This window comes from Schistocerca nitens, chromosome 5 (genome assembly GCF_023898315.1).
Source record: "Schistocerca nitens isolate TAMUIC-IGC-003100 chromosome 5, iqSchNite1.1, whole genome shotgun sequence".
Taxonomy (NCBI): domain Eukaryota; kingdom Metazoa; phylum Arthropoda; class Insecta; order Orthoptera; family Acrididae; genus Schistocerca; species Schistocerca nitens.
Window position 1 is genome coordinate 339,049,517 of NC_064618.1, and position 27,868 is coordinate 339,077,384.

The following is a 27,868-nucleotide window of genomic DNA, read 5'->3' on the forward strand; positions in this document are numbered from 1 at the left end:
TCAGCTTAGAAAGATCAGACCTGATACACTTCTGCTCTCTGGACTGTGGAGACATCGGGCCCGGGAATTCGATTGCCAAGTTATTAACTAATGAAGGGAGTAGGTCGAGACTACAGACCATCAACAGAGAGCTACAGTTACAGCACCTGTATTCTTGGTAGGAAACAGAAATGTGAGTCAGTCTCGTTGCAAGAAATGGGAACTTGCCAGTCCACAAATATGGACTATTCAGTGACCTGCGTACTTCCTGTGAGGCAAGCTTAAAGTATGTGAAAAGAGAGAGAAACAGTTGAGAAATAATAACTAGCATAGCCCCTAGAGGAAGTACTGATCAGGAAATAAGAGGCGGATCTCTAGAATCTAGAACCACGAACGATTGTAACAAGCATGAGTCGACACGTGATGCTAGCATGCAGCCTTTTGTACTAGCAGAAGAGCCAACACCGTGTTACGAGAGGAGGCCGAAATGCACGCGTCTTAGCTCACGCAGGCTGGCGTGAGGAGGGAAGAACTATACTGACGTGAGGTCTGGAACATGACAAGGAATGAGAATTCAGTAAGCGGACGTAATTAGTTTGATACTTTAATCCATCAATGATGAACGTCGCTCTTGACGGTACATGATTCACAATATTATCTGTTCAGAAGACATTCTTGAAGTAATTATAGTAATTGAATATGGCGCCTTGCTAGGTCGTAGCAAATGACGTAGCTGAAGGCTATTCTAAACTGTTGTCTCTGCAAATGAGAGCGTATGTAGCAGTGAACCATCGCTAGCAAAGTCGGCTGTATAACTGGGGCGAGTGCTAGGGAGTCTCTCTAGACTAGACCTGCCGTGTGGCGGCGCTCGGTCTGCAATCACTGATAGTGGCGACACGCGGGTCCGACGTATACTAACGGACCGCGGCCGATTTAAAGGCTACCACCTAGCAAGTGTGGCGTCTGGCGGTGACACCACACAGCCTACCGTTGTAACATTGATGGCACCGTAATACTGACTTCTCGCAGTGCAGATCGCGTGTTGGCATCTTCATTATGGTCTTATGTACACTGTGGAAAAAATTACATCCTTTCAGAGATTTCCAAATCACTTAAGATGTATTGTTACAACAGTGCGTATGGAGTACATAAAATGATTACATTTACAGATCAGTAGCACAAGCGGTACTGTAGTACGAAGTATCAAACCGTGCTGAAACATCCATAATAGTACGTAGAGTAGCCACCACGGGTGGCAGTGCAGGCGCTGATTCTGGCATTCAGTCGATCTCGCAGATGGCGAATAGTTTCCTGGGATACGTTATACCACGCCTGCTCGACCTGTTCACGTAGTTCTATAGGATTTTGGTTGACGAGTCGCAGGAGACATTTCTCGCGTTATCATAGCTCACACGGTCCGTCCCTGGTAGCTGAGTGGTCAGCGCGACGGAATGTCATGCCTAACGGCCCGGGTTCGATTCCCGGCTGGGTCAGAGATTTTCTCCGCTCAGGTACTGGGTGTTGTGTTGTCCTTCACCATTTCATCCCCATCAACACTCAAGTCGCCGAAGTGGCGTCAACGCGAAAGACTGGCACCAGGCTACCGGTCTACCCGACGGGATGCCCTAGCAATACGGCATTTCCATTTCATAACTCACACATGCTCGATTAGAGAAATGTCTGATGATCGTGCTGGCCACAGAAGTTACTGTACGTCTTGTAGACCACGTTGAGCTTAAAGAGTGCCGGCCGCTGGTGGCCGAGCGGTTCTGGCGCTACAGTCTGGAACCGCGCGACCGCTACGGTCGCAGGTTCGAATTCTGCCTCGGCATGGATGTGTGTGTTGTCCTTAGGTTAGTTAGGTTTAAGTACACTCCTGGAAATGGAAAAAAGAACACATTGACACCGGTGTGTCAGACCCACCATACTTGCTCCGGACACTGCGAGAGGGCTGTACAAGCAATGATCACACGCACAGCACAGCGGACACACCAGGAACCGCGGTGTTGGCCGTCGAATGGCGCTAGCTGCGCAGCATTTGTGCACCGCCGCCGTCAGTGTCAGCCAGTTTGCCGTGGCATACGGAGCTCCATCGCAGTCTTTAACACTGGTAGCATGCCGCGACAGCGTGGACGTGAACCGTATGTGCAGTTGACGGACTTTGAGCGAGGGCGTATAGTGGGCATGCGGGAGGCCGGGTGGACGTACCGCCGAATTGCTCAACACGTGGGGCGTGAGGTCTCCACAGTACATCGATGTTGTCGCCAGTGGTCGGCGGAAGGTGCACGTGCCCGTCGACCTGGGACCGGACCGCAGCGACGCACGGATGCACGCCAAGACCGTAGGATCCTACGCAGTGCCGTAGGGGACCGCACCGCCACTTCCCAGCAAATTAGGGACACTTTTGCTCCTGGGGTATCGGCGAGGACCATTCGCAACCGTCTCCATGACGCTGGGCTACGGTCCCGCACACCGTTAGGCCGTCTTCCGCTCACGCCCCAACATCGTGCAGCACGCCTCCAGTGGTGTCGCGACAGGCGTGAATGGAGGGACGAATGGAGACGTGTCGTCTTCAGCGATGAGAGTCGCTTCTGCCTTGGTGCCAATGATGGTCGTATGCGTGTTTGGCGCCGTGCAGGTGAGCGCCACAATCAGGACTGCATACGACCGAGGCACACAGGGCCAACACCCGGCATCATGGTGTGGGGAGCGATCTCCTACACTGGCCGTACACCACTGGTGATCATCGAGGGGACACTGAATAGTGCACAGTACATCCAAACCATCATCGAACCCATCTTTCTACCATTCCTAGACCGGCAAGGGAACTTGCTGTTCCAACAGGACAATGCACGTCCGCATGTATCCCGTGCCACCCAACGTGCTCTAGAAGGCCAGCAGGATCTCCGGATCTGTCCCCCATTGAGCATGTTTGGGACTGGATGAAGCGTCGCCTCACGCGGTGTGCACGTCCAGCACGAACGCTGGTCCAACTGAGGCGCCAGGTGGAAATGGCATGGCAAGCCGTTCCACAGGACTACATCCAGCATCTCTACGATCGTCTCCATGGGAGAATAGCAGCCTGCATTGCTCCGAAAGGTGGATATACACTGTACTAGTGCCGACATTGTGCATGCTCTGTTGCCTGTGTCTATGTGCCTGTGGTTCTGTCAGTGTGATCATGTGATGTATCTGACCCCAGGAATGTGTCAATAAAGTTTCCCCTTCCTGGGACAATGAATTCATGCTCTGTTGCCTGTGTCTATGTGCCTGTGGTTCTGTCAGTGTGATCATGTGATGTATCTGACCCCAGGAATGTGTCAATAAAGTTTCCCCTTCCTGGGACAATGAATTCACGGTGTTCTTATTTCAATTTCCAGGAGTGTAGTTCTAAGTTCTAGGGGACTTATGACCTCAGCAGTCCCATAATGCTCAGAGCCATTTGAACCATTTTTGAGCTTAAAGAGCAGTGTGTGGGCGAGCATTATCCTGCTGGCACAACACGTCAATTTGCTGTTGTAACAACGGCAAAATAACGGATCTAACAACTTTCAGAACATACCGAGCGCTGGTTAGTATCCTCTCCAGAAGCATGGGTGAACAAGAGTTCACTTGGGGTGGGACCGAAGTGTGTTGGCCGAATTTACTCTACAAGACAGCGCCCACCAGATCTACGTTGTATGCACAAACTACGATCACTTGCGTGCAGGCAGAATCCGCTCTCATCGCTGAAGACCACGGGACGCCATATCATCTGCCAAGTAATCCTCTGACCGGTCGAGATGTGCACGTCTATACTGCGACGTAAGTGGATGACGGGCTAAAGTTTTGCGTGCCCATATAATCGGTTCGCAACAGTTCGTGTTCACGACAGGTCCGAGCTCGCAAGCCTTCTTATCTGTACTATGGTAATTGTACGATCTGCCACTGTTGCTCCTACAAATTGACGACCCTGCAGGGCGTCTGTGCTGCGTCGACGTCCAGAACCTCGTCTACGGGTGTGACCATTGCTACTAGCATCGTTGCACAACTAACGCAGCATGCCCAATTTGTGTGGTAACTGTGCGAAAGGATTATCCTGCAACTCGGAAAGCCACAACTGCCACCTATCAAAAGCTTTCAGCTGGTTGTAGGAAGCACGGGAGCGAGTCCTACTTCGAATGTCTGGACAAGAGCTGAACGTAACAGAGCATGATTGCTTCCATGGTGATGGAAACTAACACATGTTCCGCGAAAATGCGGCAGCTGCTGCACCGTTGCTGGCTGCGAAGTAGTGATGTGTACCAAGAACTAAAGCTAGACAAAGATTCTTGCAGCCGGCTTGACTGGGGTTAGCAGTGCATATTTTGCTACAGCTTTCTGCCGTTGGGCAATTCCGCCCGCCTAATGCACAGATTGCTAAACCTGGGTTGTCACCATTTTTAGTGGAGGGGGGGGGGTCACTGTCCCTTCGCGCCGCTGTTGCCTTGGGTAGAATTTGAAAAAAAAAAAAAAAGGTCCAACTATGTGTGAAATCTTATGGGACTTAACTGCTAAGGTCATCAGTCCCTAGTCTTACACACTACTTAACCTAAATTATCCTAAGGACAAACACACACACTCATGCCCAAGGGAGGACTCGAACCTCCGCCGGGATCAGCCGCACAGTTAGAATTTGAAACTAACGGCCACTGTAACCTCTGAAAATATACGTTATCTTACGTATTTTACGAATTAAATGATTGGTTACCATAAAAATTGCTCATCCCCCGCCATCCAATAATTCAAGCTGTCAGTGGTTTACGTTAGGTGTGGGAATTTGATTTTAACGTGTAAATAGTTTAAATTCATCGTCTTTTTAATTAATTGGTGTCAGCCAAGTGCTTCCTACCACTGAACTCGTAATTGCATAATCAGTCTGAATCTATGTTTGGAAATAGGATTCTGATTTTGTTTCACTCTCTCTCTCTCTCTCTTTTTATAACTGGACTAGGCTGGACACAGATTTCTAAGACTTCGCCAGCGGCTATAAACGTTTCCGAAAAGTCTAGATGTTAAAACAAATTTCCGACAGGCGGCTGAATTCACAACATGGGTTATCCCAGCCCAAAATTCCACACATTTACTTTTTTTCATATTATGACATTTCTTGAAGTACGAAAATCTCCTCCATGAAAATCAACATGGATTCTACATACGGAGACCTTGCGAAGTTCAACACGCTCTGAGGTCGAACGCGCCGAGGACATCGGTCCAGATTGATCCTGTGTTCCTCGACTTCAGGCAAGAGATTTAATGCAGTTCTGTATTGTCGTTTCGTGAACATAATACAAGCTTACTGATTATCGCACCAGACGTGTGACTGGGTTCAAGATTCAAAACATCGCTCATAGCGGAACAGACTCGACAGACCTAAAGGTAATTTCAGGAATATCCCAAGAAACTGCGATAGAAAATTTATAAATTATCAAATGGAGAGCATCGCTATGTGTTTGTGGGTTCTCGTAGGTAATGCGGTTGTCTATAAGAAGGTAGCAACGCCCAGAAGACTAGCAGGGAGACCTTAAGAGGATCGATCTCTGGTGTAAAGACTGGCCGTGGACTCTGAACGAAAACCTACACTATTCAGTCACATTAATGTGATCACCGTCAAACCACTCACAGATGGTGGGTGGCTGCACTAGCAGTGGAGGGTATAAAAAAAGTGTCAGGAGACGCGGAAAATAGTGCAGTCGTTGTCGTAACACGGAAATGGAGCGATTTGTCTGACGTCCCAGAGGGCATCATTCGGCTTTTTGGTCACAATTGGAAGCATTTCCGAAATAGTGAGGCCTGTAAATTTTTTGCGTGCCACTGGCGCCAGATGGCGCTATCCAAATCGGAGTCAAGACAACAGTGGTTCACCACAGGCCAAAGATGACAGGGTTGAACGACGGCTGCGAATGTGTGTACGTGTTGACAAGTGTTGACAACTGGCCTGCCAGACGAACCAGGGGCTGCAAAAAGTGCCTCCTGGACGATCGTTCGGTGAACGTAGTGTGTATAGGTCTCCGCAACAGGAGTCTTGTTCATGCACCCATGCTGATTGCCGTTCATCGGCGACAAAAGTGAGCCGTGACTTCCTGTGATGCTCTTGGCAGGATAGTTTCTCTGTCGAAGTTAAGCGCTTTGCGGTGACCTCGTTGGTAGCGTCCTCTATTTAGGACGGCCGCGGCTCGCGAGGAGAGACTCGGTCCGGGCAGTGACGGAGACTCTGTCGGCGGAGGTGGCAGAGGGACACAGCGCACGGAGCATGGCGCTTGGTGACGTTCCGGCGTCTGGGTCTGGCGGCGAGCGGAACCGGAGTGCGGAAGGAGTCACCGGTTTTTTTTTCCCTTTATTATCATTTCCACTCCCCATCAGGGGCGGGCTGGCAGCAGCATAAGCGCTGCTCTTCAGCCATGACACATAAATGGACAGGAAGACATCTAAAATATATATATATATATATATATATATATATATATATATATATATATATATATATATATATATAGTACATAACACAGCGGATTATAGAAACAAAAAAGGCGGAACAGAAGCAAATAAGACATACAAAGCGGGGACTGTAGATCGGAGATAAAAATCTAAAAAAAGTCACCCAAAAACCACACACTTCATTAAAAGGCACCAGGCAAAGTACGGCCGGAGCATAAAAGCCCGTAGAACGAGTAAAACAGCCACATGACGGACGGCATAGCAAGAAACTGTCATGGACAATAAACAGATCGAGCACACAATTAAAACCCACATCACTAGATGACACTGTAGAACGGCACCGAAACACAACACTAACGTAGCACACTGATACCTAATAAAAACCTGGGAGGATCTGCATAGGAGGAGGGACAAGGGGAAGGAGACGAGGAGGAGGGGAGAGAAAGGGCGATAAGTTGTGGGGCGTGCCGAAGGAGGGCTGGGAAGGGAAGGGACGGTAGAGGAAAACAGCTGAGGAGGGGGTGCAGGTACTGAGGGAGGGAAGGAGGAAAATCCACCCTGGGAGAAGGAGGGGTGAGAAAAAAGGGAGGCCTGGGGAAGGGGGGAGGGACAAAGCCAGGTTATAGTTGGAAGGAAGGGTATATGTCATGGCGAAGTTCATCATCTGGGATGGGGAGGCGCTGGAAATTGCCCTGATGAAGGTGATGGAGGGTGTGGAGGTCGAGAGAGGGAGGGATACAGCAATAGAGGCGCAGCAGCAGGCAGGGGGTGGAGAGGGAGGAGGTGGGGGGGGGGGGGAAATCAAGCCTGCAGACAGTGTAAAGATGCGGATATGTTGGAGGAAAAGGAGGAGGTGGGGGAAGGGGATGAATTCATACAGGAGCCGTGTGGCGGAAGGAAGGCGGACATGGAAGCAAGGTGGAGCGCATGGCGTTCGACGATTTGGAGGGCCATGTAAAAGCGGGTGGGTGCGGAGATCCAGGCAACGCTGGCAGAACAGAGGGCTGGACGGATGAGGGATTTGTAGGTGTGGAAGATGGTGGAAGGATGCAATCCCCATGTCCGGCCAGACAGGATTTGCAGTCACCAGTCAACATAGGCTCTTTTTAAGAGTCGTGTATCTATCTCGAATTCTGAGAAGAGCACAGGAGTTTACCCTGGCGTGCATGTAAACAGTGAGCTCCTGGACTAACTTTAAATGCTGAGCCATTTTATGGTGACTGTAGGATGTGATTGCTCCGTGTAGCCACTTTGATTTTCGCTAGTCATTCCTTAAACCACTTGGACGTGGGTCGGGGATACTAGGTATTGCAAGTCCATGTAACTGCGTAGTGCCCGGGTTCCGTTACATCTATCTTGAATTACATTGGAGGTTGTTATTCGGAGATTCGTTTATTATTATTATTATTATTATTATTATTATTAATATGTTAAGTGGTCAATTTTATGAATCAAAGTTTATTCTCTGTATAAAACTTCAGCTGCTAATTTAAACTGGAATTGCAAACTTCTTCCTTGTTGGCAACTATAATAGTAACAATTTTCCGCCGTCAAACGGTGCTATGGTATTTAAGGTTGTGTGCGGATTTTCTGGTTATCATCACCTTGAGCCAGTTGTGGTTTATAAATTTATCAAGCGAAACTTTACGTCATTGAAGATTGTTTAATGAACTATTGCTTTAATAGTAACTGCGGTTGTCACACTACAATGTTTAACATCTCTTCCTGCATATAGCACTAATCAGTGCTTGGCTGTTGGCTTTAACATTTTCGTGAACTGTGTATTAATCCTGGGTTTTGTTTTCTAAAACCCGTTATTGGTGTGCGCACGCCAACCTGTCTGTTGTTGTCACTCTCGAGCACGGAATTCAGATGCACGGCCGGTGTGAACGCTAAACGTCGAGAATGTGCTCATTGCTATGTAGATCTTTCAGGCTCACATAACATCATACTGCTGAGTGTTTTCCATAATAGTTACTTCACGAATTTATAAGATCTTGCTATGTGAGTATTTTTGAAACCTAGTAGCTTTTACAAATTGTTACTTTTCATATTCACGGGGCCTGATAATTGACTTAATTTCACAACGAGAGAGCTCAGACCTGCTGTTATATTTGCGTAAAGTAATTTGTTATTAATTTAAAGTTGGGGCCATAAGTCTGTTTTTCTTTTAAATTTATTTTTAATAATACTCATTGCTTTTATACAATTGAATAATCGGTGTAGATCGGCGCAATTTGCAAAAGCCCAATTAATCGTTGTGTTGTTACCATTTCTCTGTTTTAATTAACGTTGTGAAAATAAATTTTTGTTTCCTCAAATGGGGTCAGCATTCCACTCCAGCAGCCTATGTGCCCTGCTTACCAGTCTCAGACCTTATCAGAAACCTGGAATCTGCATGCCAATAATGCAACAGTACGTCGACTGAGAAGCCACACCTGGGCTTATCAGGTAAATCACGTTTTATGTTCCATCGGGCAGATAGCCTTTGGCGTATACAGTGTGAAACGTCTGAAAGCAAGTATCCTGCAACAATCGACGGATGGGGCCCTGCCCGAAGAAGGGGGCGTTATGGTCTGTGGAATGTTTTCATGGCATTCCCTGGGTGATCTCGTCATTCTGGAAGGCACCATGTATCAGCACAACTGTATATGTATACTTGGGGACCATGGACCATGCCCACCCCTACGTGCAGTTTGTTTTTTCCTCGGCACGATGGCATCTACCAGCAGGACGGTACTACGAGTGGTGCAGCTCGCAGTCTACGTGTGTGGTTCGAAGAGCACCAGGGTGGCTTTACCGTACTTGTCTCGCCACCAGACTCCTCGTATTCAAATCCAGTCGAGAATCTGTGGGACCAACTGGACTGTGCTGTTCGCGCCATGGATCCTCAGCCGAGAAACCTAGCGCATGTGGCCACGACACTGCAGTCTGAATGGTTCCGCAACCCTATCAATGCTTCCAGAACCTGCACGTCTCGCAGAGGGTAGAGATCCACGCTGCAAAAGATAGTTATTCTGTCTTTGGAAGGTGGTCACGTTAATGTGACGTGACAGTGTAAACAAGTGAAGAAATCAGTTACTGTGCGATTAGCCTACACTACTAGTGGTATGTCACTGGAAACAGTAACTACCATAAAATACACAAGAGTTACTATCCTGAGCGAAATAAAGTGGAATGACCACATAAGACAAATAGCAGGGAAAGTACATTCCAGATGAGATTCACAGGAAGAATCTTAAGGAAATGCAATTCAGCCACGTAAGAAGTGGCTTAGAACGCACTTGTTCGAGCGATTCTTAGGTAATACTGATCAGTCTAGGAATTCCACCAGGTTCCATTAATAGAAGAGATAGAGAAAATACTAAAATTCTTAATAGGATCCTGACGATACTATCCAGCTTCGTTATGTCATTTTGTTAGCTGACTACAACTGCGTATCTTATACTTGAGGACGTTAGTAAATAACAACTAAGTTAGAATTACGATACGCGGTTCAACCTATGTTAGCAGGATCTTAGAACGTAAAATAGAAAAATGTATCGAGTCTTTAGTTCATACTTGTTTAATTCGATTATCAGTTACCCATTATATCGATAACGGTTCTCAGTATTCGTGGGTTCTGGGACAACGTATGTGGTGGAGGGTACTTCTGGAGCGATTATAACTTGACACTATCCCTGTTCCATTCGTAAATGGTGCACGGGAACGTAATCTCGGATTTCTCTGATTTTTTTTTTCCGATGTGATCATTTCGCGATATGTTTGTGGGAGGAAGTAATATGTTGCCTCATTCATCGTCGAACGTACGCTCTTCGAATTAAAAAGAAGGTTTTTTTTATTCGGAATAAGTACTACATAGACATTCATCAGTAACACAAATTATTTTTTCAGTGTTACTCCAGTGCTCCTCATTAAAATAAGAAACCACTCAATTCCATTTTATGCAGTTCCTGAGATACTCAGAAGTTTTTAGTGATACCACAAAGGACTGTACCCATTGTATTGTTATAGTTTTTATGCTATCCGGTAAACAGAGTGGAAAGAATGAAATCATAAAATTTGTTGTTTCTTTAGTTTCCATCGGAAAAGGGGAATACGTTAAACATAAGACACGCTTTAATTACAAAAGTTGTTTATTTTTATTTGTTTATTATTTTTTAACCTTCTGTATTACATGTGAAAAAACTCACCAGTATCTAGTTAAATTTTAGAAACTTTGTTATGAACGTAGTAGAATACCGAAAAGTACAGCGAAACACTTTATGTATGCAACGGAAAATATAGCTCAAATTTACGTGACTTACGAATGGGAAGTGCTCTATCAATAGATTCATATAGAACTCCTACATTTATTCATTACACAAGTATTTACTGACATTTTTCCCATTGGCACAGACATTCGCTTGGATTTTTTGTACGTTTAATCAAGCAAACTCTTTCAAAACAAAATGTAGATCTATTGACTTCAATGTATACGTCCTTTAGCATCTGATTACTGTATTCGTCTATGGGTTTCCTTCTACAGTTTTTCCCCACACTTCCTTCCAGTACCAATCTGATGACCCCTTGAAGTCTCAGAGTGTGTCTATCAACCGATCCTTTTTTCTGTTAGTTACGTGATGTAACCATCTAATCTTCAGTATTCTTGTGCAGTACCACGTTTCAAAATCTTCTATTCTCTTCTTATCAAAACTGTTCACCGTTCGTGTTTCACTTTCATGTATGGCTGCACTCTAGAAAAATAGCTTCAGAAAAGGCTTCCCAACATTTTCCCAGTAACTTCACATGTGGCAAATTCTTTTTGGTGTATGTGTGTTCAAAATGGTTCAAATGACTCTGAGCACTATGGAACTTAACTTCTGAGGTCATCAGTCCCCTAGAACTTAGAACTACTTAAACCTAACCAACCTAAGGACATCACACACATCCATGCCCGAGGCAGGATTCGAAGCTGCGACCGTAGCGGTCGTGAGGTTCCATACTGTAGCGCCTAGAACTGCTCGGCCACTCCGGCCGACAGGTGTGTGTGTGTGTGGCGGGGGGGGGGGGGGGGTGCTTTGCACAATATGGTGATGTAAAAATTACATGAGTGCCGGATATATTTTGGAATATTCGAAAAATACAATCCTGCAAGTTCGCAACAAAATCGCGCGGAATTTTCAACGTAAGTACCATAAACATTTAACCTCACATATTTATTTACACTGCATTTCATCGTTTGGAGGTTAGTTGTTTTCACATAGGGCGCTTCTAACACTGTTTTCTACCGTAGGGCAACAACAAGCCAAAAATACTTCGCCACAGTGGAAGAGTAAAAATCGAAAACCGGCTCAAAATGGCTCTGAGCACTATGGGACTCAACTCCTGAGGTCATTAGTCCCCTAGAACTTAGAACTAGTTAAACCTAACCAACCTAAGATTATCACACACATCCATGCTCGAGGCAGGATTCGAACCTGCGACCGTAGCGGTCTCGCGGTTCCAGACTGCAGCGCCTAGAACCGCACGGCCACTTCGGCCGGCAATCGAAAACTGACGATAATGTAAAGTGTATCTTGAAAATCATGTGAACAGCCATCTGATGATGAACTTGCCAGTTGGAAACCGGGAACGGCGCTATTTACCAAAATAAATAGCAGTATTAATAGTGGCTGGTTGCTGTTTTCTTCTTTGTAAGAATTAACCTACATTCCTTCCGAATTTCGTCTTACTAGAAAACTTATAATCCACCAAATCAGTAGCTTTCGCCTTTTTATTTAGTGGTTCATAGTATGCGCCCGCCATTAGCACAAAAACTGAAGTAGCTGAACTATCCATATTGCCATCAGAATCGCAGATCACTAAGAAATGCTGGAAAACACTGGCTGTCCATATTGCCATCAGACTCACAAAATGCTGGAAAACACTGTATATGATCCACTGTACAAACGGGCTTGCACCCCAGACCTCTATAAAAATGTCGCGGGTAACTGAGAATGCAAGACAAAATGACACGCAACATGTGCCTGGAACTTGGCATAATGGAAATGTAGCTTAAAGCGGCGCTGGATGGGATGCAACTTGTTGCCTGCCCTAGCGTGGATTTTGGAAACTCGCGGGCTTCAGCCAATACGCTGCCGGTAGTGTTTCGGGTAGCAGCCGCCGAGCGTGGGGCGGCGCTGGCGTCGCAGGTGGCAGCAGCGTCGGCGTCCCGGACTGCGGCGGCCGCGGCGGCGTCGTCTGCCGTGCAGTGGCCGACGGCGCGTCGTGGCGGCGCTGCGGGGGCGTCGGCGTGTGCAGCGAGTACAGCGGGTACAGCGCTCGGAGTGCACAGTGCGGCGCTGCGAGGCGGGCGAGGCGAGGCGAGGCATGCTGAGGGGCCGCGCCGACGGCGACGCCAGCCAGCCGCGGCCGCGCAAGAAGCTGTCGTTCCGCGCCCAGCCCGAGATCATGGGCTGCTACCGGCGCACCGTCAGCGCCTCGGGCGCGCAGCGCGACCCGCCGCGCCGTCCCGAAGGGCAGAGCCAGCGAGCCGCCAGCGTCGAGGACCTGTCTTTGGAGGTAGGCAGGCGGGCGACCACGTGGCGCCGGCTAGACCGAGGGCGGCGCCGAGCCGCGCCGCGCCGGTCGATCAGTCGCGCCCTCTGCCGCCCACGCTCCGAGTCGCCCACATCATTAGCGTACTTACAAGGGAACCTCCCCATCCCACCCCCCTCAGATTTAGTTATAAGTTGGCACAGTGGACAGGCCTTGAAAAAACTGAACACACATCAATCGAGAAAACAGGAAGAAGTTATGTGGAACTATGAAAAAGTAAGCAAAATATACAAACTGAGTAGTCCATGCGCTAGATAGGCAACATCAAGGAAAATCTGCTCTTAGGAGCGCCTTGGGGTTAGCGTGAGCAGCTGCGGAACGAGAGGTCCTTGGTTCAAGTCTTCCCTCGAGTGAAAAGTTATGATCTGTCCGTTCGTTCATTGACGTCTCCGTTCACTGTAATAAGTTTAGTGTCTCTGTTTTGCGACCGCACCGCAGAACCGTGCGATTGGTATACGAAAGGACGTGCCTCTCCAATGGGAACCGAAAACATTTGATCACAAGGTCATAGGTCAACCGATTCCTCCACAGGAAAACACGTCTGATGTATTCTATACGACACTGGTGACGACATGTGCGTCACATGACAGAAATATGTTGTCGACCCACGTAACTTGTACACTTGGCGAATGGGTAAAAAGATTCTTCTACCTTGCCCGATTTAGGTTTTCTTGTGAATGTGATAATCACTCCCAAAAAAGTGATCGCATCGGACGGACATAATAATTGTCTGGAAATAAAAAATTAAACTTTTCACTCGAGGGAAGACTTGAACCAAGGACCACTCGTTCTACAGCTGCTCACGCTAACCACAGGACCACGGCGCTCCTGAACTCACACTTTCGTTGATGTTGCTTATCTTGCGTATGGACTACTTAGTTTCTATATTTTGCTTATTTTTTCATAGTTCCACACAACTTCTTCCTGTTTTCTTGATTGATCTGTGTTCAGTTTTTCAAGGCCTATCCGCTGTATCAACTTATAACTAAATCTGAGGGGGGGTGCGATGGATAGGTTCCCTTGTTAGTCACCACGGCGGCTTCAGTACCGATAACAGCACCGTGTTCAGACAATTCCAATGACGAATACGAAATTAAAGGTTGTACAGGACCACCTTTGGCATCCAAAAGTGCTTAAATCATCAGTACATAGAAACTATTAACGATGATGAGTAGCTAGACTGATAAATAGAAAATAACCCTACCTCTTTGCAAAAACAGACATAATGTCTAATAGAATAGCAGCAATCAGTGGATTTTACAATGTTACTTATAATCCGTCTTGATTGCAATTTTTTTTTTATTCGTATGACCGGTTTCGGTTCATCTAGAACCATCTTCAGATCTGCGAAAGTTGCTGGATTTCGACGGGTTACTCCTGTAACCGAAATATCAGATCTGAAGATGGTTCTAGATGAACCAAAAATGATCACACGAATAAAAAAAATTTGCAGTCAAGACGGATTATAAGTAACATTGTAAAACCCTATTTCTGTCTGTTAATCGCTGTTTCTGTTATTTCAAACTGTCTATTTTCGTACACTGTCGCCGATCTTCAGACTTGTCAAACTATAGGCCTACATGGTGTCCGCCAGTTACTATTACGGACTTCTAGGACTTCTAGACGGTAATAAGTACGCAACATTTTGATCAAGCACCCACGCTCGGAAACGTACCGTTTACGTTCTACGACGGTTTCAGTTTGGATGCTTAGTCACTGTGCGGCTGGTCCCGGCGGAAGTTCGAGTCCTCTCTCGGGCATGGGTGTGTGTGTTTGTCCTTAGGATAGTTTAGGTTAAGTATTGTGTAAGCTTAGGGACTGATGACCTTAGCAGTTAAGTCCCATAAGATTTCACACACATTTGAACATTTTTTTGATGTTTAGCTCATCCACTTATGCTTGAGGAATTGAATTAGGCGCGACACAGTACAGTTACTAGGAAATAATTCGAAGGGAAACAGAAAGAAACATCAATTTATCTCTTAAGCACATTTGTTTGTATTAACACTGAAACATTACGTGTTTACATCATTCCGAAACAAAAAGGAATCCAGCATGTTGAACGCAAGGAAGGTAGTGTTTTAGAGTTCATACATAAATGTGCTTAAGTGGTAAATGGATGTTTCGTTATGTTCACTTTCGAATTCTCATGTAATAATTGTAATGCGTCACACCTAGCTCAATTTCTCAAGCAGAAGTGGATGAGCTAAACAACTGAATTGAAACCGCTGTATAATGGAAAAGGTACGTGGGTTGCAGTTATATACCCACTCCCCTCTACAACTCCTAGTAGTCTGTAACGGGGATTTCCGAACACCTTGTTTAAAACAAATGACAACAGCGTTCTAATCGAGCGTTTACAATGTTACGGAAAACAGTTTTTTTTCTCTCTAACTGCAGAGTAGCGTAAACAATTTGCGCTGGGAACATATTATGAATATAGTTGCTTCTCAATAGGACTCGCTACTCCACTGAAGATCGCACTTCAGTCATCCTAAGAACTGTAAGAGTGACACAGCAGATTCGTATCGCTCTTGCGGCATGATTGTGGGCACAAAATGTGCTACTGTGTGCACAAAATCTTTTGTTCATACCTGACATGATACATCAAGTGGTGAATTTGAAATCGCAGCTTATCTGTAGCGTATTTGATTTTGTTGCTGTGTTAACGAGAGATATCAGACAATCTGTGACTTGCTGAATAAGCACTCGTAATTTCAATTAAACACAAGTAGTTACTTTAAAATTGTGCTCAGTATGATCACTTTCTGAATGAGAAATTAAATAACTTTTCACTAACAGGCAATGTCTTGTTCCTATCCCTTTAAAGTATCCAGGTATTGTGACGATACAATATTTATAAACCGTAGAGTAACGATCTGCTTTATTTGAGCTTTGTACACTCCTGGAAATTGAAATAAGAACACCGTGAATTCATTGTCCCAGGAAGGGGAAACTTTATTGACACATTCCTGGGGTCAGATACATCACATGATCACACTGACAGAACCACAGGCACATAGACACAGGCAACAGAGCATTCACAATGTCGGCACTAGTACAGTGTATATCCACCTTTCGCAGCACTGCAGGCTGCTATTCTCCCATGGAGACGATCGTAGAGATGCTGGATGTAGTCCTGTGGAACGGCTTGCCACGCCATTTCCACCTGGCGCCTCAGTTGGACCAGCGTTCGTGCTGGACGTGCAGACCGCTTGAGACGACGCTTCATCCAGTCCCAAACATGCTCAATGGGGGACAGATCCGGAGATCTTGCTGGCCAGGGTAGTTGACTTACACCTTCTAGAGCACGTTGGGTGGCACGGGATACATGCGGACGTCCATTGTCCTGTTGGAACAGCAAGTTCCCTTGCCGGTCTAGGAATGGTAGAACGATGGGTTCGATGACGGTTTGGATGTACCGTACACTATTCAGTGTCCCCTCGACGATCACCAGTGGTGTACGGCCACTGTAGGAGATCGCTCCCAACACCATGATGCCGGGTGTTGGCCCTGTGTGCCTCGGTCGTATGCAGTCCTGATTGTGGCGCTCACCTGCACGGCGCCAAACACGCATACGACCATCATTGGCACCAAGGCAGAAGCGACTCTCATCGCTGAAGACGACACGTCTCCATTCGTCCCTCCATTCACGCCTGTCGCGACACCACTGGAGGCGGGCTGCACGATGTTGGGGCGTGAGCGGAAGACGGCCTAACGGTGTGCGGGACCGTAGCCCAGCTTCATGGAGACGGTTGCGAATGGTCCTCGCCGATACCCCAGGAGCAACAGTGTTCCTAATTTGCTGGGAAGTGGCGGTGCGGTCCCCTACGGCACTGCGTAGGATCCTACGGTCTTGGCGTGCATCCGTGCGTCGCTGCGGTCCGGTCCCAGGTCGACGGGCACGTGCACCTTCCGCCGACCACTGGCGACAACATCGATGTACTGTGGAGACCTCACGCCCCACGTGTTGAGCAATTCGGCGGTACGTCCACCCGGCCTCCCGCATGCCCACTATACGCCCTCGCTCAAAGTCCGTCAACTGCACATACGGTTCACGTCCACGCTGTCGCGGCATGCTACCAGTGTTAAAGACTGCGATGGAGCTCCGTATGCCACGGCAAACTGGCTGACACTGACGGCGGCGGTGCACAAATGCTGCGCAGCTAGCGCCATTCGACGGCCAACACCGCGGTTCCTGGTGTGTCCGCTGTGCCGTGCGTGTGATCATTGCTTGTACAGCCCTCTCGCAGTGTCCGGAGCAAGCATGGTGGGTCTGACACACCGGTGTCAATGTGTTCTTTTTTCCATTTCCAGGAGTGTAGTTGACTTCTACTTCTAAATCACCAATATTTCACTAAGTATATTTCCAGCAAACATTTTTCAAAGTATCTTCAGCTAGGTAATTTCAGAAATAAATCACCAAATCAACAAATTTGTATTCTCTTCAATACTTGCAACAGATTTATCCCCGGAGCAATATTCGCTCCATAACCACGTAATAGATTTATTATATTATGAAACTACAGGCGTAATTTCAGAACTGATACAATGGTTTATTAACAGAATATAGATTCATCAGTTTTTTTGTTTGTTACAATAACATAATCGCTGTCTTAACATGCTTGGAGACATCATCTTGCGGAGTCTGGCTGTCGACCATGCCGCAAACTGGTCCGGATTAATTTTTTCATCAAAACAGCGCCAGATAATGTCTCTACCACCACCACGTGTAGAACATGAAACAAAAGGAAAACACCAATTTTGCAGCGTGTATACGATATATCCTATGAAATAACACAGTTAACTATTCATTACGTTCGGTACCACGCACTGTGGGAGCAGCGAACTTCGGAGTGAATCAACTTCCCAGCTGAAACACTTCAAACTGTCATGTTGTGCGTATCATATCGCAAAGTATTTTGACACTAGTGAACAACATATGAGGTGCAATGCAGGATACATACTCCAGTCTTCTAAAACTCCTCCAATTGCATGATATTTCAAAGTTATACATAATAATCCAGCAAGAAACTGACTATTGTTTGATAAACAAATGTTTAACCGGTCAAACTTGTTTGTTACACCAGCAATAAATCAAAATTTCTGGCAAAATAGTGGAACGGTCTGTATGAAAAAGGACAGGCAACACCGCAGACTGCCTAAAATTTGACAAACACGTGAAGGTTGACAGATCGTTTGATCGTCTACGGTGGCCTTTAAAACATGTTATAGACAGACGACATGTCGTTATTAGCTAGAAGAACTCGAGTATCTCCCGCAGATAATTCTTCAACCATCTCTCTCTCTCTCTCTTTTTAGAAATTTTGTAACGCGTTTAAACTAACTTCCGATGAGCTAGAGACTTCAAACAGTATGACAATGCAATATTAACTCGCTTTCTTCTCCGATGTACAGGGAAGGGTATCCTGTACGTTCACGAATGGTTGAATGGTTCGCACGGAAGGACAGTTGCCGGTAAGCTTCCACGTGGTCTTAAATCTCGTTTATATTTACCTTCACGTTGTTTTCGTGGTTGCGCCAGCTACAGAGAGACTGATATAAACCTGAAATTTACCACATGTGCCTCTTGTAATCTGAAATCTATGGGAAAATTCCATACACACAACACAAAAAAGCAGAAAATCGTTATTGAAATCAAAATATAATTTCTCCTAGCCCCATACACATTGCTAACCCCATATGCACAGTTCTGAAAATTTGTCAGTCTCTAATAACTACGAAAAAACGAACTTCCAGCATGCTGGAATAGCTGTGGGTCAGCAACTTTTGTTAATAAATAGAACGAAAACCATTCCAAAGTTGCAAATTTTACTTTTTTAATTCATTTGATGACTAGTTTCGGGTCGAGACCCATGTTACGACGATTTGAAATTGGGTTGCAAATTTTACTTTTTTTATTTACTCGATGACTAGTTTCGGGTCGAGACCCATGTTACGATGATGAAATTGGATCTCGGCGCGAAAACTAGTCATCTAGTGAATATAAGAAGTAAAACTTGCAATTTGAGACTGGTTTTTCGTTGTACAAGGAAAATATTTGTAATACTTAAAACAATAAACATGGGTGCATGCAACAGATAACAGTAAGCACTCCGTCTTCAGGCCACAAGTGGCCCATCGGGACCATCTGACCGCCGTGTCATCCTCAGTTGAGGATGCGGATAGGAGGGGCGTGTGGTCAGCACACGGCTCTCCCGGTCGTTACGATGGTTTTCCTTGACCGGAGCCGCTACTATTCGGTCGAGTAGCTCCTCAGTTGGCCTCACGAGACAGAGTACACCCAGAAAAATGGCAACAGCGCGTGGCAGCCCGGATGGTCACCCATCCAAGTGCCGGCTACGCCCGACAGCGCTTAACTTCGGTGATCTGACGGGAACCAGTGTATCCACTGCGGCAAGGCCGTTGCAACAGATAACAGTAAGGAGATGACGTATTCACGTGTCACTTAGTAGCTGGTACAGTAGTAGAAAGGTGAACTATTCATGTATCTATTGTGTGTTGCACGTTCCCCGTGTTTTTCGTTTCAGATCTTACAGGTATTTTCGTAGATATTGAAAATTCACAGTTACAAATTTTTGAGGGCTATGTATGTGGAGTGAGAAATCTGCGTGGGACCAAGAGAAATTATTTTATACTTTTCAGTACGAATTAAAAATGTGACATAATTTTATTTAAATAATTATTTTCGGTTAGTTTCTGCGTCCTCTCTGTGCACACGATCTTGGCAGAGGCATATCTCGCGACATATATGTATAAGAACTAGAATTTCTTCTGTATCTTTAGAGGAACAAAAATGGCACTATTAACCATGCAGAAAATACCTACCTGCACGAGTGATGTAGAACCTTGTTTCCATGAATTGTGTTATCTATGGAGAATTCGTGGAGCTAGGAAATAGTTTGTTGATATCTCTTTCTGGTTGTTGCAGCACGCAACGTGGGAAAGGATCGACAAGCGATTGAGGACAATTCATAAATGCGAATGGGAGTCTACTTTATATCCTACGCAGGGGGAATGTCGCTTCTGGCAGTTTTACCCATGGGTAAATTTACAGCCATCAACTGAATTCGTTCCTCACTAACATCTCCATCCCACGCCCGGGTTCCCGGGTTCGATTCCCGGCGGGGTCAGGGATTTTCTCTGCCTCGTGATGGCTGGGTGTTGTGTGCTGTCCTTAGGTTAGTTAGGTTTAAGTAGTTCTAAGTTCTAGGGGACTGATGACCATAGATGTTAAGTCCCATAGTGCTCAGAGCCATTTGAACATCTCCATTACAAGCTGAGAATAGTAAGGCTGTAACGAATCTTGAGTGGGGCGTCATTCAGTTCTCCCGCCATGGATGGATCATTGTGGCCCTCTGACACATTCAGAAGAAAAGCTTCGTTAAAGTTTACAATGCACTACACGCTTTGCAATAATTATCGTTGAACATTTATGGCATTTTTATTGCTGAACGTTTGTGACATACATTCCTCCAACTGGTAAACAAATTTATTATTGTCGAGTGCAATGGATTCACGTTGTATATGGACAAAATTTTGAGAGTTAGCTACTGCACTATTTCTGCGGAATGATCTTCCTCGTCAAAGAAGACGACAGAACATACATTACTGTAAGTGTCATTTCTACACTACTTTTCTGGGGAAGACAAACGCCGGCCGAAGTGGCCGTGCGGTTAAAGGCGCTGCAGTCTGGAATCGCAAGACCGCTACGGTCGCAGGTTCGAATCCTGCCTCGGGCATGGATGTTTGTGATGTCCTTAGGTTAGTTAGGTTTAACTAGTTCTAAGTTCTAGGGGACTAATGACCTCAGCAGTTGAGTCCCATAGTGCTCAGAGCCATTTGAACCATTTTTGGAAGAGAAACGACTTGGTTTGGGGGTTACAGCAAGGATCTCGCTTTTGGGGGAAGCGCGTTTGAAATTGATCTCTGCTCGTCCTTATTTAGGTTTTCCTTTTGTTCCGAAGTAATTTCAAGTGAATTCCAGATTAGTCTCTTCCAAGAACAACGCTTGTTTCTTTTTTCAAAAAGTGCCATCCGAATTTGTGCTCCGTTTCGAACGACCTTGCCTTCTGTGTAAGTTTGCACTATAACTCTCTCCAGTTTCTGAAATAAATTTTCGCTCTGCGACCAAGAGTACTCTGATATGAGAGTTCCTAGCGGATTGAAACTGTGTGCCGGACGGGGATTCGAACCCTTGGCCTTTGCCTTTCGCGGGCAAGTGCTCTATCAACTGAGCTACCCGTGCATGGCTCACGACTCGTCCGCCAGTACCTTAGCTCCTACCTTTCAAACTTCATAAAAGTTCTGCGTAACTAGCTGGTCTGGCACTCCTGAAAGGCATGATATTGTAGAGACATGGCTTAGCCGCAGGCTGGCGGATTGTTCCCAGAATGAATTTTCATCCTCAGAGGAGTGTGCGCTGATTTGGGGGTTAATCTTCCAGGAGTTTTCAAATCAGCGCACAGCCAACTGCAGAGTGAAAATTCGTTCTGCAAACGATCCACCAGGCTCTGGCTACTTCATGTGTTTGTAATATCCTTTCCTCCAGGAATGCTAGTGCGCAATGTACGCAAGTTTGGAATATTGGAGACGAGGTACCGGCGGAAGCAAAGCTGTGAGGACGAGTCGTAAGTCGTGCATGGGTAGTTCAGTTAGCAGAGCACTTTCCCGCGAAGTTCCAATCTGGCACACAGTTTTAGTTTGTCAGGAAGTTCTTTTCTACTTTGTGTTTCTGTGACGATGACAGTGTAGCGACTGCCAACATTCTGTGTAAAAGTAACAGTAAAATGATAAAATAACACCAAATGGTTACTCGCTAATTGGTAACTGACTTCCGTGTTTCATAGATGCTGTCGGCATGTAGGAAAGTACATATGACCTGTACAGGGTGCTTCACAATTAATCTTACTCTCTTCTAGAGGTTGTAGAGGGGACTTAGTAGATCAAGTTTTAGATAAGAACGCATGTCCTGAAGCGTCATCCAACGACGCTAAAGAGCGTCAGAGTTATAGGCGCCGGTATCTGTAAATGTAAACAGGGCGATTCTGTGATGATGTTACAAGCTTTTAAGGATGATGGAGAAGGATAAATGTACCAGTTTGAGATGACAGTCTCCGAACCGGAAACTAACGAGTCGAAACTTATAAGCGAAAAACGTTCTGATAACTCTGACACTGGAATACATTTATCGGTACTGTTGTTGCTAAGATTGCGAGGCAGGCTGCTTTCAGTGGTGGTAGTATGGACCACAAGGGGAAATGTCCAATAAAAATGGACTCTTCACTGCATACCTGAGGAGCTACGTGCACTTGTTCACCATTGCTAATGTGAAACATCTCCTCTACTGAACAAGTACTCACAGCTCTTAAGTTACACGCTTTAAAGCCCATGTTTGTTAGATCTTGTTTGTTGGTTTGGTCCAAACCCCCAGCTCTGAGAGTTGCCTGTCGTAAAATCTTAGTAACAACATGTATTCCACCGACAGAAGTATCAGAAGGGTTTTCGCTTATAACTTTTGAACCGTTGGTTTCCGAACCAGTGACCTTTACCAAAATTTGATACATTTACCATTCTCTATCATCCTAGAAAGTTTGTAAAATCATCACAGAATCACCCTGTATATACATACATTTACAGGCGCCGACGTCTACAATTCCGAAGCTCTGGAGCATCGTTGGATGACGTTTCCGAATGTGGGTTCCTATGTAAAACTTCATCTACTAACTCCCATCTACAGCCTCTAGATGCTTCTAAGACGAATTGTGAAACACCCAGTAGCTGATTCACTGTTTAAAACTGAATTTTTCATGTAAAATACTTCGGTTTCCGTCTAACTCCGTGAAAAATCACGGTACACACTGTTACGCAATAGTCAGCTGTAGCAGTGTTCTTTGATCCTACGAACATGTTTCACTGTGCAAGAAGTGACAGCTGCTACTTTAAGTGCCAGGACTGTAATAGTAGTAGTGACTAACTGTATGCATCCAAGACAACTATGTAAGACTTTCCTCTTAAGAAAACTCTTACATAGTTGTCTTGGATGCATACAGTTAGTTCTCAAGAGGACAGCGTATGACCATTTGCGGTGACCCCTAAGTCCGCTACAGCAACTTCAAGAACACTATGACTATATATAGGAAGTTTCCTTCACACTGAATTTATAGATGTAGTCTCTTGATTAGTCTGGTGAAACGGTTATAACAAATTCAGAGGATTAATCTAAAGATTGTTCTCGTAACTGCTCAAATTATTCAAATGGCTCTGAGCACTATGGGACTTAACATCTGAGATCATCAGTCACCTAGAACTTAGAAATTCTTAAACCTAACTAACCTAAGGACATCACACACATCCATGCCCGAGGCATGCGACCGTAGCAGCAGTGCGGTTCTGGACTGAAGCACCTAGAACCGCTCTGCCACAGCGGCTGGCCACGTAACTACAATAGACATCAGTGTGTGTCAGTGTTTGTATGTGTATGTGTGAGAGTGAGAGAGAGAGCAAGAGCAGGTAATGGGGAGATAGAGAGAGAGAGAGAGAGAGAGAGAGAGAGAGAGAGGGGGAGGAGGATACTGTTGCTTGGGCGGAAGTAGCTTCGTAGGCCATTTTGATGCACAGCTGATGTACTTGAGAGAGATTTATAGCCCTGTTTGAGCATCACGTCACCGTGATCTGCGGTACTTCTCTCCGCGCGTCATCCGTCTGCATAATACAGAGACGTCCGTGTAACGAAAACTGAACAAAAATAAATGCGAAGTGGCTGCCAGCAACTGATGCTGGCCGGCCGTGGTCTTCCGATCGCGTGAATCACGTGTATCATTTGCGTCTCGCGAATAACAAGCGTCCTAATCGATTTTCTGAGGCTCTCACTACACAGACAAGTGCGTGAGATCTTAGAGGCCGACTTTCGCCAACATGGCACGTATCTTTGTGATGGCCACTGACCATGCGGGTGCTCCGTGTTGACTGCTCCAACATACCGACAAAAGTGAGGCTGAGTGACACTATTGTGTTCTACTCGGCCCCAGCAAGAAAACAACAGACGGTCAGGTAGACACTGCACCAAAAAGAGAACAAAGTAAACCCATATAATTTCTAACCCCCGGAATAATACTAAATAAGTGGGATGGTAACTAACGCCATGGTCTACATGTGTGAGCAAATGAAAGATAGATATTGATTTTCGATAATGCAACAAAGTCTCTCGCTTAGAACGACGCATTTAACCTTGGTCACAAAGAAATTGCATCTATAAATCTTGAAATTTCGTAAACGAAATGTTACGTCGAAGCCCGCTCACAAAAAACAATATCACCATAAGTTTCAGTATGGCGCGGAGTAGAAATGGCCATCGTAATGAAACTTTAGACAAGTCGTCGAATTAACACCATGAAAATTGCAGGCAGTGTAAAAGCGATGTGTCTAGACTCAGCGGTCCCGGAAACATAAGTGTGCCTCGTCGCTCCGACCACTTTGGCACGCTAGCTCTAATCTCAGTCACGCTGACTCGGGTTTCATCAATCAGCTACCCCCTCCACAGTATAGCTTATATTTTGTATCCCGCCTGGAAGGCGGCGCGTGGGTTGGATCAGGAAAAGGTAGAACACGTCGGTACTGCTGTATGAATTTAAATCCCCTTTACTCAAGCAATAAGAATACATAACTTGCAAGGTGGTGCGAAGTAGAAGCGAAGTATCCTGGCTGGCTGTACCTGATGAAATGGACAGAATCTGTAGCGGAGCACGTAGAGCTGCGCAGCACCAGCTAGAGGTCGCTGCCGTCGGTGTCTCGTGATAGTGCCAACCTTTGAAACTATGTGGCATCGTTACTACTGATACCACATTATAGTCCTACACGGTGGCCCAAATGTCCAGAAATATCCTCTTAAAATTCAAACGGAGTAGCAAACATTAAAACAAAGTTTCTATACATGGGAAAGAGGAGAGGGAAAAACTTATAGGCCATGTCACCAACGTGGCGGCCATCTTGAAAGCTGCTATCTTCGATTCGACTTGAAAATATCCATTAGGAAGGTGGTCATGTGACATATGAGACACATAGAGAATTTCACCAGAAAAACGATGGCGTTGTTACTTTGAACACAGCTTTATTCATTCTCGAGTTATAACCAATTACGTGTAGCAGCAGTGATAAGCTCGGCAAAGTGAATGTTACACACCGAAAAGGTATTAAACCGACATTACACAATCACGAGAGAACAATAACACACACAGGAACAGTTCAATATACTATCCATTATGTCGTACTGTAAATACTATAGTCTAAACACAGCCCCGATGAACTTTGACCAACACATCAGGCAAAATTTGACCGCTGCTTAAGATGGACCATATCCTGTTCTTTCACGGCATAAACCAGTGCTTTGACGTGACCCCACAGGTCAAAATCCAAAGCCGTTTAATTTGGAGAACGTAATGGCCACTCCACTGCACCCATACGACAGCCCACTTTAGGGGGAACTGGACATCCAGGTAAGCCCGTTCACGGCGTCCATAATGCGGCGGGGATCTACCGTGCTGGAAGAATTTCGGAAATGTCTCATTCTCCTTTAATAGCAAAGCAAACACCACTTCATCCAATAACTTCCCCGGCCGGTGTGGCCGAGCGGTTCTAGGTGCTTCAGTCTGGAACAGCGCGACCGCTACGGTCGCAGGTTCGAATCCTGCCTCGGGCATGGATGTGTGTGATGCCTTAGGTTAGTTAGGTTTAAGTAGTTCTAAGTTCTAGGGGACTTATGACCTCAGATGTTAAGTCCCATGGTGCTCAGAGCCATTTGAACCAATAACTTCAGATAACCGTTGTCTGTTAATGAACCTTCAATAAAAACGGTCCCACCAATCGGGTACCCCACACACCACACCAGACCATCATTTTCTGCTCACCGATCGTTTTAGATGCGTCAGTCCAGTACTGATTTGTGACCGATCAGTATCTGTTATTCAGCTTGTTTACCTCACCATTGATAACCAACTTGGCTTCATCACTGAAAAGACGCTGATAGGAAAAATGATGGATTACCTGCGGTTGCTGCGTCACTAATTCTGTGAATTGTATCCGACAGCCTGAGTCATCCTCATTCAGGTGTTGGAGCAACCGAATTTTGTGCAGGTGCCATTTGCGCTACGATAAAATTCGCAGAATGGAGATATGGGTAACTCCTGATTCTTGCGACAGGCAACGACTGCTGTGTTCCGGACTCTTGCTAAATGATGCCAGCACATTAACTGTTGTTGCGTCATAGAATGCAGATGTTGATATTCCAACTTTCCGCTTATTTGCGATGGGACATGTTGCCCGCAATTTGGCTAGAATTTTAGCAATAGCTTGTGAGAAATGTATTGTCTGGTCGAGTGGCGACGTCTGTTGAAATCTTCAGCAATGACCGACTTGTTTCGTCCTCCTGGCGTCCAGATGATTTCGATGCGTTCTTCTGGTGTTAAGATATTTTCGTCACCAGTAAATGACGAAACAACGGTTAAAACGTATGAATACATGTTCCATAATACAGGGTGATTCAAAAAGAATTCCACAACTTTAGGAATTTAAAACTCTGCAACGACAAAAGGCAGAGCTAAGCACTATCTGTCGGCGAATTAAGGGAGCTATAAAGTTTCATTTAGTTGTACATTTGTTCGCTTGAGGCGCTGTTGACTAGGCGTCAGCGTCAGTTGATGCTAACATGGCGACCGCTCAACAGAAAGCTTTTTGTGTTATTGAGTACGGCAGAAGTGAATCGACGACAGTTGTTCAGCGTGCATTTCGAACGAAGTATGGTGTTAAACCTCCTGATAGGTGGTGTATTAAACGTTGGTATAAACAGTTTACAGAGAATGGGTGTTTGTGCAAAGGGAAAAGTTCCGGACGGCCGAGAACGAGTGATGAAAATGTAGCACGCATCCAGCAAGCATTTGTTCGCAGCCCAGGAAAATCGACTCGCAGAGCTAGCAGAGAGCTGCAAATTCCACAATCAACTGTATGGAGAGTCCTACGAAAAAGGTTAGTTATGAAACCTTATCGTCTGAAATTGGTTCAAGCACTGTCTGCAGCTGATAAGATTAAAAGAATCGATTTCTGTGATTTTATCCTTGCTCAAATGGAAACAGATGAATCTTTCGTTTCAAAGATTGTGTTTAGTGATGAAGCAACTTTCCACACTAACGGGAAAGTCAACCGTCACAATGTATGTATATGGGGCACTGAGAATCTGCGGGAAACAACTCAGTATGAACGTGACTCGCCTAAGGTCAACGTTTTCTGTGCCATTTCAGCCAATAAAGTGTTTGGTCCCTTTTTCTTCGAAGGTGCTACTGTAACTGGACTACAGTATCTGGAGATGTTAGAGAATTGGCTGTTCCCTCAGCTCGAACAAGAAGCACAACATTTCATATTTCAGCAGGATGGAGCGCCACCACATTGGCACTTATCTGTCCGTAACTACCTGAACGTCAACTACCCGAGGCGATGGATCGGCCTCCAGGCAGCCCGTGACAGAGCACTTCATCACTGGTCTCCAAGAAGCCCTGATCTTACCCCCTGCGATTTTTTCTTATGGGGGTATGTTAAGGATATGGTGTTTCGGCCACCTTTCCCAGCCACCATTGATGATTTGAAACGAGAAATAACAGCAGCTATCCAAACTGTTACGCCTGATATGCTACAGAGAGTGTGGAACGAGTTGGAGTATCGGGTTGATATTGCTCGTGTGTCTGGAGGGGGCCATATTGAACATCTCTGAACTTGTTTTTGTGTGAAAAAAAAACATTTTTAAATACTCTTTGTAATGATGTATAACAGAAGGTTATATTATGTT

At 45.7% G+C, this 27,868-nt stretch overlaps 1 protein-coding gene and 1 pseudogene across 1 annotated transcript in view; one reads left to right on the plus strand and one right to left on the minus strand.

Moving 5' to 3' along the window:
• LOC126259295 (carboxyl-terminal PDZ ligand of neuronal nitric oxide synthase protein-like) overlaps nt 1-27,868 on the plus strand; it is a 470,145-nt gene that overhangs the window by 214,453 nt on the left and 227,824 nt on the right. The gene's annotated exons all lie outside the window — the stretch shown is intronic.
• LOC126261100 (5S ribosomal RNA) lies at nt 19,328-19,445 on the minus strand (annotated as a pseudogene).